At 45.9% G+C, this 12,089-nt stretch overlaps 1 protein-coding gene across 2 annotated transcripts in view; it reads left to right on the forward strand.

The window, feature by feature from the left end:
• DMD (dystrophin) overlaps window positions 1-12,089 on the forward strand; it is a 4,652,165-nt gene that overhangs the window by 1,560,350 nt on the left and 3,079,726 nt on the right. The window lies entirely within an intron of this gene.

Genomic DNA, 12,089 nt, shown 5'->3' on the forward strand with positions numbered 1-12,089 from the left:
TTATTCAACATCGTCAAAGAGTTTACCAACCCCGCTGCCAACTCCAACGACATCACTCCCTCTCAAGCCCTTTGCGACTCCCTAGCTTCATTCTTCCACGACAAAATCGCAGACATCCACAACAGCTTCGACAACCAACCCGGAGATCAACCCACCCAACCTTCCGCCGTACCTTCATCCCCCTTGAACACCCTTAATGACTGAAACCCAATCTCCACTGAGGACACCATCCGCCTGATGAACTCCATCCACTCAGGATCCCCCACAGACCCATGCCCTCACCACATCTTCAACAAAGCTGATTCCATCATAGCACCACACCTCCGAGACGTCATCAACTGCTCCCTCAACTCCGCCACCTTCCCGGAAAGCTGGAAACACGCCGAACTCAGCGCCCTTCTGAAAAAACCCACAGCGGACCCTACCGAACTCCAAAACTACCGCCCCATCTCGCTCCTTCCATTCCCGCCCAAAGTAATCGAGAAAGCTGTCAACATTCAGCTCGCCGCCTTCCTCGAAACCAACAAATCCCTCGACTCCTCACAATCCGGATTCCGAGCCAAACACAGCACTGAGACCGCACTCATCGCAGCAACAGATGACATTCGAACTCTACTGGACAATGGAGACACAGTCGCCCTCATCCTCCTCGACCTCTCCGCAGCCTTTGACACAGTCTGTCATAGCACCTTGTTACAACGCCTCAGAAACATCGGAATCCAAGGAAAAGCACTGGAATGGATCACCTCGTTCCCTGCCGGAAGAACTCAGAGAGTCCGCCTTCCACCATTCAAGTCAGAGGCCACTGAAGTCATCTGCGGCGTACCACAAGGATCTTCACTCAGTCCCACCCTCTTCAACGTATACATGAGCCCCCTCGTGGCCATCACAAGCCAACACAACCTCAACATCATCTCCTACGCTGATGACACTCAACTGATCCTCTCACTCACCAAAGACCCTAACACCGCCAAAACCAACCTACATGAAGGAATGAAAGAAGTAGCCGATTGGATGAAACACAGCCGTCTGAAACTGAACTCCGACAAAACAGAAGTCCTTATCTTAGGTACCTCCCCCTCTGCCTGGGACGACTCTTGGTGGCCAAAGTCCCTTGGAAAAGCACCCATCCCGACAGACCACGCACGGAACCTGGGCGTCATCCTGGACTCCTCACTCTCGATGACCAGACAAGTCAACGCCGTCTCATCATCGTGCTTCAACATTCTCCGCATGCTCAAAAAAACTTTTTGCTGGATCCCCACCGAAACTAGAAAAACGGTCACCCACGCACTGGTTACAAGCCGCCTGGACTACGGAAACACCCTATACGCCGGTACCACCGCAAAACTTCAGAAAAAACTCCAACGCATCCAGAACGCATCAGCCAGACTCATACTAGACATCCCGCGTAACGACCACATTTCTGATCACCTGAAAAACCTCCACTGGCTTCCCATCAATAAGAGGATAATATTCCGCCTCCTAACCCACGCACACAAAGCACTTTACGAACTTGGACTCGAATGCCTCAACACACGACTTTCCTTCTACACCCCCCTCTCCCGCCAGCTACGCCCCTCCAACCAAGCCCTTGCTGCTGTACCTCGCATCAACAAAACCACCATGGGAGGAAGATCCTTCTCCTACCTGGCGGCTAAAACCTGGAACTCACTTCCCATCCACCTTCGCCTCACTCAGAACCACCTAGCATTCAGAAAGCAACTTAAAACGTGGATATTCGACAAGTAATTCCCCACCCTTCTCCAGCGCCTTGAGACCCTCTGGGTATGTAGCGCGCTATATAAATTAACTGAATTGAATTGAATTTTTGGAACTCCTTCTGTTTACCTTCGTCCCTCCCACTCTTCTGCTGAAGACCCTGCCCACCTTTGGCAGAGTCCCCCACCCAACCTTTTTGGACCCTGGTACTGACCCAGCGGTCCGCCTCCACAGCAAGCTTCCTGGGGTCAGTCAGCCTACTGTCAATCAAGTGCTGGCGTAGCTCTGGAAAACAATTATCTGGCAAGTGCTGCCATGCAATCAGATCATAGCGCCATGAAATCATTTACCTGGCTACCCTTCACCCATCCATCCAGTGCTCTGCAAAAATAGGAGACAAACTCCAGCCAAGTGTTGACTCCAGCTTCTTACAAGCCCTCAACTTCTGCCTGTACAGCTCCTTACCAAGGCTTCCTTCATGGGGGCATAAGACATCTGATCTTCAGTGGACAATGATGGCAAAGTTTCCCTCCCTTCAGTGACAAAGCGACTCCATAACCCACTCCCCAGTTTCTCTCATGGACTCTGTAGGACCTCATTGCTACTCATAAGCTTTTAACCACTGACCAACGTCCTCATGATTCATAAAATAACCTCCTTGGGGATTCATACCCTCCCTTCTCCAGGCACTGATGGTGCGCTGCCACCATGGGGATTGGACTGTATACTTTTTGCTTTGTAGATCCAGTTCCCTCAGACCTCTTTCATGCTCTAAGAGAAACCTTTTCTCTTCCATGGCCAGTTTCTGCTTCTCTAACTCCAATTTCATACTTTCCATGTCACACTTCTTCCCCAGGCAGAGCTTTGTAAGCTCCAACTCATGTACTTTTCTTCCCTCCCTGTCCTCCAACTTCTCTGGAGACAGACCCTTTGAAGACACACTGCTGCCCGATGCCCTGGACAGTAACTTCCCTCCAGGCAGGCCCAGGAGCCCATCCTGCTGCCCATCTAAATTCTCTCCCTCCACCATAGGAATCTCGGTATGCTCACTGGCATTCTTTGATTCCAACCAGGCCCTCGGTGCCTTTTGGTATTCCTCCTTTCTGGTGAGGCCTTTTACTGAGATTTTAAATTTTTTGCAGACAGCTTTCAATTGTGGCACCATGTAGGTTTCAACCCTATCCTCTTTATATTCAATTTCCACAGATGCAAGTGATGCTGGTTTACTCATGGTAAAAATTGGCAGTTCTCAAGTTGCAAACAGTTCTAAGGAAAATGTTCCTCCGATTGCATGTGGGTGCATGATGGCCTGCACTCTACTAGTAGTGTATACCAATCACTGTATGTAAGACACAAATGCAAGTTGAGATCCTCACCACTTACCACCAATGTTAGAAATGGGGTCTCTAGTTGGCAGTGGTGGGTACCTTCGTCCAAATAGGGACCCATGTTTTTACTCAGGGTAAGGGGATACACTTCTAAAATAAGCCCTGCCCACCCCTTGGTAACTTGGCATGAGCAGACATGCTTATCTCAGAGGCAGTATGAAAAGCATTTGTGAACACATACAGTAATACAGTGAAAACACTACAAATGGACACCACACCAGTTTAGAAAAATAAGTCATCTTTAACTTAACCAAACAAGACCAAAATGACAAAAATCCACAATGCAGTAATAAAAATATGACTTTCAAATGTTAGAAATAGTTCAATTGAGAGCAAATTGCAGATGCGACACTTTTCACACAAAATACCTTGGATACGTCAAAAAGGGTCCCCAGGAAAGTTATGCGTCAGTTCCTTAGACTCAGGGAAGGCAATCTGTTGGTTCCTTACTCTGGGGGAGGTGATGTGTCGATTCCTTACTGCTGCACAGGGGAGGTGATATGTAAGTTCCTTACCTGAGAGGAGGTGATGCGTCGGTTTCTTACTGCGTTGGGAGGTGATGCGTTGGTTTCTTACTGCATCCCTCAACGATGCGACAGACCTGGCGCCTTGATGCATTGCGACGATCCTGGACGATGCATGGGTTCTTGCAGGCACACAGCAGGGCTGGCCTCAGATTTGGTGCTTTGATCTCGGACTTCGGAGATCAGTGCACTCGATGCGGCATGCAGTATTTTCTCGAGCCGCTGGCAATTTCTTTGCGATGCAGGGGAAACAGGTGTTGATACGTCCCGATTCTCTAAGTTGCATTACGTTTCTAAGTCCCAGCAGCAAACAGCCTCCAGAGGTCCAGAAGAACAGCAGGTACCTCTTAGCAGGTCAGAACTCCAAGCAAGGAAGGTCAGGGGAGCTGGTGGTGGAGTCTTTTTGTCCCTGAAACTTCAGAACAGGAGGCAAGCTCAGTTTCAAGCCCTTGAAGATCTTCCTCAAGCAGGGGACACACCAAACAGCAAAGTCCTTTTCCCTTTTCTTGGCAGAAAGTAGCCACTGCAGGCCACCCCCAGACAGCAAAGAGCACAGGGGCAATCATCCGCCTCATTTTCTCCAGCTCTTCTCTTTGGCAAAGGTTCCTTTTGATCCCCAGAAGTGATCTAAAAGTCTGGGGTATGGGCCCCTATTTTTATGCAGCAAACTCCTCTATTCTCTGGTGGCAGAGAAGCCCTGTGCTCAGTTAAATCTACTTCTGTCCTCTCTGGTGTAGTTTCCTGTCGGGAGGTGGAGACAACATTGTGGAAGGCAGACCAGGCCCATTCAGTTGAAAGGAAATCTCCTCCCCTACTCTAAATGCAGCCCTGGTCTATTCAGCCCAGCCCTGACACATCCAGACTCTGTGGAGCCACTGCACACCCCCAGCCACAGTCACTCTAAAGCCAGACAATCAATACATGTTGGACGTGGCCCTTTCTGCAGGGTTATCTCCAATCTTTTAGTTTCTTCCTCCTATTTTGTTCTGACCTGTTTCTGTTGGTTTAAGGACTCTGGGTACTTTACCACTGCTAATCAGTGCTAAAGTGCATATGCTCTCTGTGTAATTTGTGAACATGATTGGTTATCCATGATTGGCATATTTGACTTACTGGTGAGTCCCTAGTAAAGTGCACTAAGTCTGCCAGGGCTGGTAAATTGAATGCTACTAGTAGGCCTGCAGCACTGATTTTGCCACCCACATGAGAAGTTCCGAAAAGGTAATTCAAACCTGCCTCTGCAGTGTCTGTGAGCAGTTGTTAACTGCCATGTCGACTTGACAAGTGCATCTACTTGCCAGGCCCTAACCTTCTCTTTTACTCCATGTGAGTCACCCCTAAGGTAGGTTCTAGGTACCCCTGTTGGCAGGGTGCAGTGTATCTGAAAGGTAGGACATACCTTGACGTGTGTGGCATGTTCTGATAGTGAATTACTGCCAATTTCGTTTTTGACTATTGCAAGGCTACCTGTTCCCGTAGGACTTAATGGGGAATGCTTTGTAACATTTTACAAGCATACCTTCACCTGGGGATATGATCAAAAAATAAAGTCTAGGCTCTCTGAACTCAGAATTTAATAACACATATTTTAGTAAAGATGGTTTTTAAATTGTGTGTCTGAAAATGCCACTTTTAGAAAGTAGGAATTTTCCTGTTTAACCATTCTGTCTGCCTCTGCCTGTTTGTGTACAGACTGTCTGGTTTTGGATTGAAAGGGGCTGGGTAGGTACATTCTCCCAGACAGCCACCGGAGGGGCATTGATATGTCTCCTGCCTTTCCTGAATGTGTCAGGGCTAGGCTGAATAGTCCTGGGCTGTATTCAGAGTAGGGGGAGGAGTTCTCACTAGCACCTGAATATGCACGGTCTGTATTTAGAGTGGTGGGAGGGGATTTCCCTGGCACCTGAATTGGGCCTGCCCGTCTTACACAATACTGTCTCTACCTCCTGCTGGGCAGCTGCACCAGAGAGGACAGAACTGGTTTTGACTGGGCTCAGAGATCCTTGCACAAAGAGAACAAAGAAAATGTGGGGTATAAGTATTAGACCTAAACCCCTGAACTTTAGACTACTTCTGGAATCAAAAGGAACCTTTGCCAAGGAGTAGAGCTGGAGAAACTGAGGAGAAGTACTGCCCTTGCTGTGTGTCTTGGGTTGGCATGCAATTGTTGTTATGCCAACGAAAGGAGAAGGATTTTGCTGTGTGCTGTGTCCCCTGCTTGAGGAAAGTCTCCAAGGGCTTGAGTAGAGCTTGCCTTCTGTTTTGAAGTCTCAGGAACAAAAGACTTCACCCCCAGCTCACCTGAACTTCCTTGCTGGGAGTTCTGACCTGCCAGGAGTGCCTCTTGCTGTGTGTGGCCTCGGGAGGTTGTTTCTGCTACTGGGAGATGGAAAGCTACGAAACAACAATGAAAATTGATGCATCGCTCTTCTTGCAACTGTTTTTCCAATGCAACACCATGGTGCGAGAAGAATCTCCCCGCACCGCCATGCCGCAGCTGAAACCGACGCAGTGCCATTGCCGCTGCAAGAATTTATGCATCGAGGGATTGTGGCTGAAGAAACCGATGCAGCATGGCTCGACTAAGCCACATTGTTTGCCGATGCATCCCTGATTTCCACGCATCATCACTGTGCGGCAAGCTTTCCCCGACGCATCACCCTCGGATAGGAGTCGTCTCAGAATCTACGCATCGCTTCCCCCTACAGACCGGAACTGACGCACCGCTCCCCTGTATCCAGCAGAAATGTCGCATTGCATCCACAAACGTCTCAGGAATTGACGCATCTCTTTGTTTTTCAATGTTTCCCTTTGCTGAAGCTCTTTTGGCTTGCTGAATTTTGTCGCAACACCAGGTAGTTTGCAAGAAATCACGCATACATAGTTTTCTATGGGCTCAGTTGCTAAAACCGTTTTAAAGTCATTTTTCTTAATTTGTATGTTGGGTGTTTGTCGTTATGGTCTTGTTAAGTTTAGATAAAGATGCTTTATTTTTCTAAACCGGTGTGGTGTCCATTTGTGATGTTCCCACTGTGTTTCTGTGAGTGTTGGTACAAATACTTTGCACATTGCCTTTGGGATTAGCCTGTCTGCTCATGCCAAGCTACCAAGGGGTTGAGCAGGGGTTATCTAGAGTGTCTATCCCACTTACCCTGACTAGAAGCAAGGGTCCCTATTTGGACAAAGGTACCCACCTCTGCCAACTAGAAATCCCCACTTCTAACAATACACATCCTAGCAGAGGCACACTGTATGGCTAAGCAAGAAAATACCTACTTTCTAAAAGTGGTATTTTCAAACACTGAATGTAAAAATCACCCTCACTAACAGATGCATTTTGACATTCTGAATTTAGGCATACTAAACTTTATTTTCCTACCTTGTTCCCAGGGGTAGTTATGTTTATAAGATGTTATAAGCAAACTCCCCATTCTATCCTATAGGAACACGTAGCCTTACAAAGGGAGCACTTGCACTTTGGTACTAAACAGCAGTGGCAAAGTGCGCATCTAGACCAGCCAAACGGAATCAAACACACAGCAAAAACACAGGAGGTAAAGGCAAAAATACAGTGGAAACCCACAACAATGATGCCAGGTCTACCACCCCTTCCTGTTCTTATTTCAAATTAACTCTTAAGACACTGTTTTAAGGTCGGGTAGCAAAGATGTTCCCAGAATTGGCCCCCATGAGGTCCTGCTACTGCTGTACGTAGATGACAATGTCCTTTTAGCATTAATTGTCAGTGGCCTTCAGAATCTTTTGAATGGTTTTCATGATTTTACGTTAAAACTAAAACTCAAGGTGAATGAGCAAAAATAATTTATAATAACTTGTGGCACTATACACACTAAGCCCAAATGCTTTTTTATTGGGGGATAGCACTTATTGAAAGAATACCCTATTTAATTACTTAGGTATTTGGCTGTATGCTAATGGGATGTAAGACTGGCTAATTAAGCAGAGAGCATAAAAGGAGGCAGCTTGTGATATGATCTCTATGTTTGCGAAAAAGCTAGGCTACAAGCAGATCAAGGAAGTGATCCAGCTCTATAAGAGCAAGTGTCTATCAGTCGGCACATACAGAGTTGGAGTTTAGGGTCATGCTGTCCCTGGAAATTGCATGTTGCTGAAAACAAGTTTTTTAGCAGGTCCCTAGCCATTCTCAAAGCTACATCGAGCCCTATTTTGCATCTGGAACAAGGTGTGGGCTTATTATTGTGGTTAAAGATATGGAGTACCCCTAAGACAGGGTTTTCAAGGCGGAGCTGGAGGACTGCCTAAGCCTAGATAAAATGATTCACATTTTATGACTGCCTTATGTTAAAGGCAACTTTTATAGCCTGATACACAGCTGCCTCCTTTATTCGCCTGAAAGTATTGTCAAACTAAAGAAATTGATAAAAAAAGATTTGAATCATATAGAGAGGAAACAAAAATTCAAAGGTCTCTTGATATGAGTTCAGTCATTAGATACATGCATTTGTTAGCACCTCAGGCTTGGAATTCTATTTAGCCTGGATTACTAATTCAGAACACAGATTTTATCTGACCAGCCTGAGATTGATTATGGCTAATTTCTTAGTGGCCTTCCCTCAGGTGGCACTTGACTTGTTTCTCTCCCATGCTGACCGTGTGTATGTGCCCATTCCAGTATGCATTTTATGCTTATTTGCACACTGTACTAAACTCTCAGAGTGTGTTTGTATGTCTAATTCTTCTGCACAAGCATTTATCCCGTTAAAGAAGGGCAGAATTGCTTGCAAACTCTAGATTCGACTGAAACCTGCACTGCATTCGTACTGCTATCAAACTGTGGAAATTACTGTGAATAAAGATACTTTTGATGTTGACTATGTGTGGTAATGTTGCATTCTACTGGTACAGCATTGTTTTCGAAACTACAAAGCTGTAATGCTGGTGTGTGTGTTTGTGTGTGTGTAAGTAGTATTGTCTAACTACAGAGTTGTTTTTGGTTCTCTGGGGTATGATTGTAGTACAGGTTTGATATGAAGTCACAGCAAAATTAATTTTCAGCTATGTCTCTCATCCCATGTTGTGGATTTGAGTGTGTGATATGATCTGAATAATATATTATTTTGGTTCTGTGAGGTATTGATGAGCAAGGAATGGGGACTGCCTTGAAAGGGCAACACTAAACCGGGTATATGGTTTTGGTGCTTGATGGTACAAGTGATAGTGTGTTGTGGTTTTGTTTAGATGTTCTCTTGGTCCTGCGATGATTGTGTAAAAGAGTAAGATGTGTTTTGAGGTAGCATCAATTTGTCATCATGTGGATCAGTTTTATGTTGTGGTACAAGGACTAAATGTTCTGCTGGAGTTGCCAGATCTATATATGTCTCTAGACTTGTCTGACTAAGATATTCTGATGATCTGCAAGTGGTGGTTGGGTCTGACGAGGGCTATATACTGGTGAGATGGAAAGGTTTTGTCAGCTACAAAGCTTTGTTACTATGTTGTGCATGTGACAACAATGGGAGTTAAGCCATATTTGTTCTGCTGAAATTCAGATAATAAAATGTGTACCCACTCTGCTCAAACACCTAAGCACCTATGTCGAATCTGGTGATGTAATACATTCAATACATTAAGGGGCCTATTAGGATGGCGGACGGACCTGCGTCCGTCCGCCACCCCAGGGGAGGACGGACCATCCGCAGGGGCAGCGGCGGTCCTTCCGTGCGAATTAGGATGTGACCGCCACCCTGGCGGTCAAATCCTGTATTTTTAACATTGCGGCGGGTGCTGCTTGAAGCAGCACCCGCCGCAATGTTAAAACTGCAGCAGTGTATTTGCATGCACAAAGCGGCAGGCACCGCGCGGTGCCTGCCGCTTCATGCATGCAAATGCAGGGGGGTACCATAAGTACCCCCATGTGCACCCCCACCCGCCCTCCTTCACCCTGGGGGCCCCTAACGGGCCCCCAATGAACAGACCGCATGCCTTTTTGAGGCGGCATTGCCGCCGCGGAAAGGCATGTCACAGGGCAAATCCTAATATGGCTGGCGGTGTCTGATAGACACCGCCAACATATTAGAGCTTTTCCGCTGAGGTCTCGCGGCGGAAAAGCGGCGGATGGACTCCCCGTCTTCTGATGACCCCCAAGCCATCCTAATCTGGCAGGGGGTCTTCACACACACCGCAGCGGTGAATACGCATCCTCTGGGCCGGCGGTGGCTTCTGCCAGCCCGGAGGATGCGGATTCACCGCAATCATAATCGGCCCCTTAGTTATGTTCTAACTTTCAGTACATAGCAATATATTGTAAGGCATAACCTGCCTTTAGTCCTTGTAGTATCTTATAATAAGGTAAAATCTGAATATATTTTTCTGTAGCAAAGGTTGCGAAAGCATGCCTCTTTATTAACAAGTTACATTATCATCATTTTTACTTTAGTAAGAGACCACTGCATGAGGCCCTGATTCTGATGTTACCTAACTCTCCTTGACTATATCAGTAAATATTACTAAGTAACTGCCTTCAAGCGTAACTGGCTAAAAGTGAGCATTGGGCATGTTTCACCTTTTGCAAGTAAAAGCTTTCCAAAAACGTTCAGACACTACTTTCGCATTTGACTATACTGTTAGTGTTATCTGACACTGTTAATTAAGCCCAATATGCTACTGTCGCTAATTCTCTCAACATATTGATAGCAATACCAAACTCTGCAAGGCCTCATGCTGATTAACATATTAAATAATTCTTATTTCAAATCTCCATCTGAAAAAAGTGGCACTCACATCTCCTTGACAGGTCCTTCCTGTACAATCCCTCATGCTTTACAGACTTGCAAACCAAATATCTCAATGCCTGCCTCTCCAGTCACTCTCAAGTGCACTGCATCCAATTAGAAATAATGAAAGCATAGTCCATTAGTACACTGAACTCAACCACACATAAATACTCCTCTTCATTCTGCACTCAGTGTTCCAAGGAACCCTGTTTAAATTGGCCTGCATCCCACACACACACGGCCCTTTCCATCAAGGTATCCACTCAACTTAAAATAAAACTCACACTATTTTCTTGAACATTCAGCCTCAGAAATTAAAATATTAATTTGGGAAAGAGGAGCCCTCACAAACATTTTTACGTATCCCAAGTAAGCTACAACACAGAGCTTAGAGAAACTCAGTTTAACCCTAGCAGCTGTGTCTGAAACAGCAGGCAATCCCCATCTTGGAATGTGTGGTAAGTTTCAGCAGTAGCAACAGCTTTAAAGTCAAGACAAACAATTTGGAAAATGTAGAAAGCATTGTTGAGCAAAAAGAAAACCAAAACAAATAAAACTAGATAAAAAGAACTCAAATATATGAATATTTCACATTTTAAAGCTAGAAGTGCCTTAAAAAGGTTGCCAATGGAAAGTGTCAGTCACAGTTCACCATGATAAAGGTGCAATTTCAGGCTGACTGTAAAGCAGCTACTCCAACCAAAGTTTTTACCTTGGGTCTTTGTCTGCATTTTGGAGCTCAAAGACTTCCAGTGGGGCACCGTCCAAGGCTGAAGCTTGTGAAGGCTGCTTGAAGTTGAACATGTCATCGTTGCACTCCCAATGAAAGCCCTCAGTTTTGGCACAAGGTGGGATAAACTATAGATGTCACTTCCCCACTTGAATAGATTGGCTGCCATGCCCTAGTGGGGATTCCATATGAACGCACATCTTTACTGTGGTGTCTTGATGAATTAGCTTTCAGCACAGCATAAAGATCCAAAGTGACAAACCTGATTTTAATGCTTCCTGTGGGTAAGCTATTATAGGGAGACCTCAGCACCAAGCCCTAGTCATCCAGATTTGGAAGAAATGACTAAGACCCACTTTTCTCAAACTGAAGGAAAAGTTATTCCAGGTAACTCCTGAAGTCCTCAGATCCTCGTGGCTGACTTAGAAGCACCCTCTTCTGCCAGGTCTCTTGCCAAGTCTAGGCCTTTGTAGTCAGTTGGGCCTTGTTACAGTCACTAGGTATATCTCCTGCTGAGAAACCTCCTGCCAAGTCTAGTGTGGTAGTAATTAGTCAGGTGTCAGGTGTCCCTCTGCTTTTTCTGTCCCTGTAGCAGGCAAATTGAGGCTACCCACTTGACCTTTGATGAGAAGTTCTAATTTCTGGGTGGAAGCAGAAGACAGGAGTACATAAGCCTTTTCTTTGTGCAGGGTAATCTTTCTTCAATTATTGTCTTACGGGTTTTAGGAATGCTCTGTGGAGGTGGGCATGAAGTGCCAGTTTCATATGAGAATTTTTCCCACTCAACTCTGCCCACTCTCTCACCTTAAGCCCACCTGCTTTTGCAATACTTCCTCTTCACTTTCCTGGAAAAAAAACCAGAAGCCTTAAATGCAACAGAAGAGACTCTGGCTCTTGGTAAATAGCTCCCATATTTAGATAAGGTTGATCCAGCGTTTTCTGGGCCCAATTGCTTACCATTGGTTCACCC

Source organism: Lissotriton vulgaris, chromosome 8 (genome assembly GCF_964263255.1).
Source record: "Lissotriton vulgaris chromosome 8, aLisVul1.2, whole genome shotgun sequence".
Taxonomy (NCBI): Eukaryota; Metazoa; Chordata; class Amphibia; order Caudata; family Salamandridae; genus Lissotriton; species Lissotriton vulgaris.